This window comes from Emydura macquarii, unplaced genomic scaffold (assembly GCF_026122565.2).
Source record: "Emydura macquarii macquarii isolate MOO-44397 ecotype Brisbane River unplaced genomic scaffold, CSIRO-AGI_Emac_v2 contig_3477, whole genome shotgun sequence".
NCBI lineage: Eukaryota > Metazoa > Chordata > Testudines > Chelidae > Emydura > Emydura macquarii.
Window position 1 is genome coordinate 1,668,542 of NW_027133614.1, and position 7,427 is coordinate 1,675,968.

At 54.4% G+C, this 7,427-nt stretch overlaps 1 non-coding gene across 1 annotated transcript; it reads left to right on the forward strand.

Annotated features, from left to right (window-relative positions):
- Nucleotides 1-6,266: 6,266 nt before the first annotated feature.
- Nucleotides 6,267-6,429, forward strand: LOC137144749 (U1 spliceosomal RNA). The gene has a single exon (XR_010917478.1). It is a non-coding gene; the product is annotated as a U1 spliceosomal RNA (small nuclear RNA).
- Nucleotides 6,430-7,427: the final 998 nt, after the last annotated feature.

Genomic DNA, 7,427 nt, shown 5'->3' on the forward strand with positions numbered 1-7,427 from the left:
ACTCAAAAACAAAACAACTTAAAAAACTTTAGAGCCTACAAGTCCACTCAGTCCTACTTCTTGTTCAGCCAATCACTAAGACAAACAAGTTTGTTTACATTTACAGGAGATAATGCTGCCTTCTTCTTATTTACAATGTCATCTGAAAGGCATTTGTATGGCACTGTTGCAGCCAGCATTGGAAGGTATTTCCATGCCAGATATGCTAAACATTCATATGCCCCTTCATGCTTCAACCACCATTCCAGAGGACACGCTTCCATGCTGATGATGGGTTCTGCTCAATAATGCTCCAAGGCAGTGTGGACTGACGCATGTTAATTTGCATCATCTGAGTCAGATGCCACCAACAGAAGGTTGAGTTTCTTTTTTGGTGGTTTGGGTTCTGTAGTTTCCGCATCAGAGTGTTGCTCTTTTAAGACTTCTGACAGCATGTTCCACACCTCGTCCCTTTCAAAATTTGGAAGGCACTTCAGATTCTTAAACCTTGGGTCGAGTCTTGGAGCTATCTTTGGAAATCTCACATTGGTACCTTCTTTGTGTTTTGTCAAATCTGCAGTGAAAGTGTTCTTAAATCGAACAGCATATGCCGGGTTGTCATCCAAGACTGTCATAAAATGATATATATGGCAGAATGCGGGTAAAACGGTGGAGCAAGAGACATACAATTCTCACCCAAGGCATTCAGTCACAAATTTAATTAACACATTGTTCTTCTTCAAGTGATTGCTCATGTCCATTCCACTATAGGTGAGTGCACGCCACTGTGCACGGTTTCCGGAACTTTTTTCCCCTTAGCAGATCCTGTAGGGCCGGCTCTGGAGCCCCCTGGAGTCCCGCGCACATGCTGCGGGATATGAGGCATTGCCAGCCCAACGCCCCATCAGTTCCTTCTTTCTGCCAGTGACAGTTGCTGGAACTAGCCTTGCTCTCTGCAAGTACCATTTCCTTTCTTTGAACTGTTTGTTATTCAAAGTAGTTTAGTTAGCTTTAAGTGTAGTTAGATAAGTAAGTCCCTCCAGGGACTTAGAGCGGCCGGGCTATGCCCCGGTCGCTGGGATTTAAGTCGTGTGCCTCCTGCAGGAAGGCCTTTCCGCTCAGCGACCCCCATCATCAGTGCCTTAAGTGCCTGGTGGAAGAGCACAGGAAAGATAAGTGCAAGATCTGCATGGCTTTTAAACCGCGGACTCAGAAGGACCAAAAGATCCGGTTAAAAGCCCTGCTGATAGAGGCAGTGCTCCACCCGGTGTCCGAGCCGTCCTGCTTCACCTCAGCACCAAGCGTAACCTCGGTGCAAAGTGCACCGCTGGCACTGGGCTCGACTCGGCACCGAGCAACATCCCTGGTGCTAAAGAAGAGACAGTGCGCAGAGCACGGACCATCCCCTGCGTCATCAGTACGGGCAGGGTCAAGTGCGGAGATGCACTGAATGCGGCCTGTCGAGTCTTCTCCAATCCTGCATCTCTGCGCAGGAAGCCTCCCCTGACTCCTGGGAGTGGGAGAGTGCCTGCCAACGCCGTCGACACCGGAGGCTTTTCAGGCAGCAAGAGTCTTCTTGGCTTTGCCTATGCCACCTCCGCCCCCTCCCCCCCCTTCGCCGAGGGAGAAGGAGCCAGTGTCCCAGGGCAAACCCAGGTTGGATTCCTCCCGGAGGGCGGTGGAGATCCCTGGTCCAGGGAGGAAGATCTCCCATTGGATGGCCATCAGGGGTAGAGTGAGGATGCTCCCCCAGAAGTCACTCCAGGTCAGTGTCGGCGAGCCGGCCTGCTTCGACTCAGGACGAGGAGTCTCCCTCTCGGCGCCGACGTCATTCCCCGGCACCAGAGGCAGCGCAGGCCAAGAGTGGCACCAGTCAAGGTCTGCCAGGTGGCGCTCGGACAGCTCTCGTCCCAGTTCTCCGGCACCGAGGAGTTCGCCTACACCGAGGCAGCGCAGAATCCAGTCGCCATGGGAGGGCCCGGCACTGTGCAGCCCCCAACGCGGAACCCAGTCGCCAGAGTCTGGCTTGACACCGCGGAGTTCAGAGCAGCGCCGGTCTTGGTCTTGGTCACCTAAGGGCAAGCAGCAACGCAAGTTATCAGTACTGAGACAACTCTCCGGTACCGAGAGCTCTTCGGACCACACATCCACTCACTGGCATCACTGCGCGGCGGTCCTCATTGTCCTCCAGGTTGGAGGTGTTGAGAGGACAGTCCCCGGCATGGCACGGCACCCAGGACCGAGGACAGGCACAGCACCGCCGGTCCAGTGGCGCGGGGTCCCATAAGGGGGACAGTCGTCGGGACAGCCCACACCCCCACAAGGCGTCACAGCCTGTGGGTCAGTCAGCCTCAGGTTGGCCCCAGGGACAATGTCCGCAACAATGGCCTTATTGAGCCCCGTGGAGCATCCAGATGGTGCTGGGACCCCAATCCACCCTGTCATTGGGGGTTCAGTCCATGCCCCTGGCACAGTAAAAGGCCCATAGGCACCACTCCTCAGATGAGGAGTCGGACGCTATGGAGGGGCCCGCTAAGGGTGCATCCCTTAGTCAGGTGGGGGGCACCCGCAGGACGCGCCCCGGCAGTCCTCTTCCTCCTCACCGGACAAGGCAGTGTCCCAGAACCACATGGTGCCACTGGAGGATTTCAGGGTGCACCAGGAGCTGCTCAAGTGGGTGGCCTCTAACTTGAGGCTGGAGGTGGAAGAGTTAGAGGAGGCCGATGATACCCTCTTCAATGTGCTGGCGGCAGCTGCCCCAGCGAGAGTGGCCTTACCAGTTCATGATAGGGGCCTCAAAATTGTAAAGGCCCTGTGGCAAACCCCTTCCTCGGTTGCCCCATGTCAAAGGTGGCCGAGAAAAAGTATTATGTCCCAGTCGAAGGGTTCGAGTATTTGTTCACTCGCCCTGCCCTGGGAACCCTGGTAGTAGATGCAGCCAACCAGCGGGACAGGCAAGGTCAACCAGGGCCCACTCCCAAGAACAAAGACAACAAGAAGCTGGATTTGTTTGGGGGAGAGGTTTATTCCACGGCAAGCCTGTAGTTCAGGATTGCCAACCATCAGGCCCTCCTGGGTAGATATAATTTTAACTTGTGGGACTCCCTCAGGTGGTTCGTTGAGGCCCTGCCCCAGGACCAGGCCACAGACTTTATCACCATCCTGGATGAAGGAATCACGGTGGCTAGGGCAGCGCTCCAGATGTCCAGTGACACTGCTGACTCGGCGGGCAGGGCCATAGCCTCCGCCATTTCCATGAGAAGGTGCTTGTGGCTGCAATCTTTGGGCCTGTCCCAGGAGGTGCAGCAATTGATTCAGGACCTCCCCTTTGATGGGTCGGCCCTATTCTCCAATCAGACCGATGCAAAGCTGCACGCTCTGAAGGACTCCAGGGCCACGCTTTCACTCCCTGGGCCTGTACACACCCCAGGCTTCCAGGTGGTAGTCACAGCCCTAGGCACAGCAGCAACTGAGGCCTCCGCTTAGGCCCTTTCAACCCTACAGAAATAGGGACAGAACTAGGGGATTTAGAAGATGAAATCAGCCCCCCAGCAGGGGCCCCCATGGGGGTCGGGCAATTGGAGGAGGCAGCTTTGATGGTACTCCCGAGGGTGGCACCCCGACTGCTCTCCTGGATCCGCCCTTCCCCTTCCTGAACAGGTTAAGGCCCTTCTATCCTGATGGGCAAAGATCACGTCGGACCGTTGGGTCCTCGGGATAGTCTCAGGGGGCTATGCCCTACAGTTTACTTCTACCCCCTCCAACAACCTTCCCCCTACGTCCCTCTTTGGGGACCTCTCTCACGAGCAAATCCTCTTGCAGGAGGTGGACACATTCAACATAGGAGTAGTTGAAATGGTCCCTCAGTGCAGAAGGCGGAAGGGATTCTATTCGAGGTACTTCCTCATCCCCAAGGCGAAGGGGGGTCTGAGACCCATATTAGACCTGCGTCATCTAAACAAATATGTCAAATGACTCAGGTTTCGCATGGTGTCCCTAGCCTCCATAATCCCTTCCCTGAATCCAGGAGACTGGTATGCCGCCCTCAACCTCAAGAACACATACTTTCATATGTCTGTCCTCCCCAGCCACAGGCATTTTCTCCGTTTCACGGTGGCTGGCTCCCAGTACCAGTTCACAGTCCTACCCTTTGGCCTATCTTCGGCTCCAAGAGTGTTCACCAAGTGCATGGCAGTAGTGGCTGCCCACCTGAGATGAAAGGGTGTGCAAATCTTTCCTTACTTGGACGATTGGCTGATCAGAGGGAGGTCCAGGTCCCAAGTGCAGGAGAGCGTGACCCTCACTTGCTCCACGTGCAGCAGGCTGGGATGCTCATAAACGAACAGAAGTCCACACTAACCCCAGTGCAACGCATACAATTCATTAGGGCCGCCCTGGACGCTTCCCAGGCCAGAGCCTTCCTTCCTCAGCCACGTTTCGAGGCGATGCTCTCTGTCATCTCCCAGCTGCACCAATGCCCCACGACAACAGCCAGGAACTGCCTACAACTATTAGGCCACATGGTGGCCTGCACGTATGTAGTGAGACTAGCTCACCTGAGGCTCAGACCGCTATGTGCCAAGCAGACACCCATTGGACCGGGTGGTCACAGTTTCCCTGCCCATCTTAGCCTCCCTAAACTGGTGGCGGACTCCCAGGGCAGTGATGAAGGGCGTTCCATTCAGGGAACTGGTCCATCAGTCATCCTAATCTCCGTTGCTTCGGATGTAGGATGGGGAGCCCACATCAGCACCAACCTAGGCACTCAGGGGCTCTGGTCGGGGGAGGAGAGGTGGCTGCACATCAATGTGAAGGAGCTGAGGGCCATTCGCCTAGCGTGCAAGGTGTTCCTCCAATTCCTGACAGGCAGGGTGGTGCAGGTGCTGACGGACAACACTGCAGCCATGTTTTACATAATCAGGTGGGGGGGGGGCGCTCCTCAGCCCTCTGTGAGGAAGCTATCCATCTGTGGGACTTTGCCGTGAGGCACAATTTCCACTTGACTGCCTCTCACCTCCTTGGAGTGAGGAACAAAGAGGCGAATCGCCTCAGCAGGTTATTTCTACCCTGCCACGACTGGCCATTGCACCTGGAGTTTGTGACTACGATCTTCCAGAAGTGGGGTGTTCCCCAACTGGACCTATTCGCGTTGGCCTGGAACATGAAGTGTCCGAGGATCTGCTTGCTCCAGGGTCGCGAGACTGGGTCGATCTCCGACGCGTTCCTCATCGACTGGATGGGGACCCTCATGTACGCGTTTCTGCCCATTTCGCTCCTTCCCAAGGTCCTGCTGAAAATAAAGAGGGACAGGGCAGATGTTATGCTCATTGCTCCAGCCTGGCCGAGACAGCATTGGTTCAACATGCTGTTGGATCTTTCAATCGCCCTGCCCCTGGAGCTCCCGAGACGACACAACCTTCTCTCCCAGGACCATGGACTCCCTGCTCCTCACGGCCTGGAGGCTCTGTGGCTGACGGAGGGAGAGAGAGCCTATTTGGCGCAAGTCCAACAAGTCCTGCTGGGCAGCAGGAAACCTACGCAGGTCGTGTATCAGGCTAAGTGGAGGCAGTTTACCTGTTGGGCAGAGTCCCGCGGTATTCCGTCCAGCCTCTTGCCTATACAGGCGATCCTGGAGTAGCTGCTCCAGCTAAAGCTCCAGGATCTGGCGCTGGCCTCATTGAGGGTTCACCTGGCGGCCATTTCGGCCTTCCATCAGCCGCTAGAGGGGAGATCGCTGTTCTCCCATCCCATATTGGTCGGGTTCCTCAAGGGCGTGGAGAGGCTCTATCTGCAGGTCCGTGACCCGGTGCCTCCCTGGGATCTCAACCTGGTCCTCTCGAGACTCACGGGGCCCCCCTTTGAACCCATGGCTTCATGTCCTCTGCTCCTCTTTTCATGGAAGGTAGCCTTCCTGGTGGCCATTATCTCAGCTAGGTGGGTCTCCGAGATTAGAGCCTTGACCTCGGAGCCCCCTTATACAGTATTTTATACAGATAAGGTGCAGTTAAGACCACATCCAGCCTTCCTGCCCAAGGTGGTTTCCCAATTTCATTGTAACCAATATATTTTTCTCCCCGGGTTTTTTCCCAAACCGCCTGGTTCGGAGGAGGAGAGGAGATGGCATTCGCTGGACATGAGACGAGCCCTGGCCTTCTACATCGAGCGCACAAAGCCATTCCAAAAACCGACGCAGCTCTTCGTTGCAGTGGCTGACCGGATGAAAGGCTCACCTGTCGCCACCCAACACATCTCCTCGTGGATTACATCATGCATCAGGTTCTGCTACGATACTTACCTGGCACGGGAGACACCATGATCACGAAGGTGGTTTTCCCAGGGCGAGGCTCATCCATTGTACTGCGGGTGTGCTGACCCCTACGATTTCCCAAATGCGGGAAACTCGACTGCATAATTTGTGGTAGTGGGGGACTGTGTTCGCGCTTTTCCCTGGCTAAGAAAAACAAACAAACAAACAAAAAACCGAGCAGGCGAGGGTGCCGCTTCCGGGAACCATCACAGCGCACTCAACCAGAACTCAAGCCTCATCTACAGCCTTCCTGGAGAGGGTGCCCCTGCAGGACATCTGCAGAGTTGCCATCTGGTCGTCAATGCATACCTTCATGTCCCACTACGCCATCATACAGCAGGCGAGAGGACGCGGGATTTGGCAGAGCGGTGCTGAGGGCAGCTCACCGGTAACTCCAACCCACCTCCAAGGTTTTGCTTGTTAGTCACCTATAGTGGAATGGACATGAGCAATCACTTGAAGAAGAAAACAAGGTTACTTACCAGTAACTGATGTTCTTGGAGATGTGTTGCTCATGTCCATTCCACAATGCACCCCCCATCCCTGCTACCGGAGTTGGCAGGAAGAAGGGACTGAGGGGGCGTAGGGCTGGCAGTGTCTCATATATGCAGCATGTGCGTGGGACTCCAGGGGGCACCAGAGCAGGCCCTATGGGATATGCTAAGGGGGAAAAAAGTTCCAGGAACCATGCACGGTGGCGTGCACTCACCTATAGTGGAATGGATATGAGCAACACATCTCGAAGAACATCAGTTACTGGTAAGTAACCTTGGTTTTTTTTAACAAGTGTCATCAGCATGGACACATGTCCTCTGGAATGGCGGCCGAATCATGAATGGGTATACGAATATTTAGCATATCTGGCATATAAATACCTTGCAATGCTGGCTACAACAGTGCCGAGTGAACGCCTGTTGTCACTTTCAGGTGACATTGTAAATAAGAAGTGGGCACCATTATCTCCCGTGAACGTAAACACACTTTTTTGTCTTAGCAATTGGCTGAACAAAAAGTAGGACTGATTGGACTTGTAAGCACTAAAGTTTTACATTGTTTAGTTTTGAGTGCAATTATGTATTAAAAACCCCCTACAGTTGTAAATTGCTCTTTCCCAATAGATTGCACTGTAGTACTTATAGGA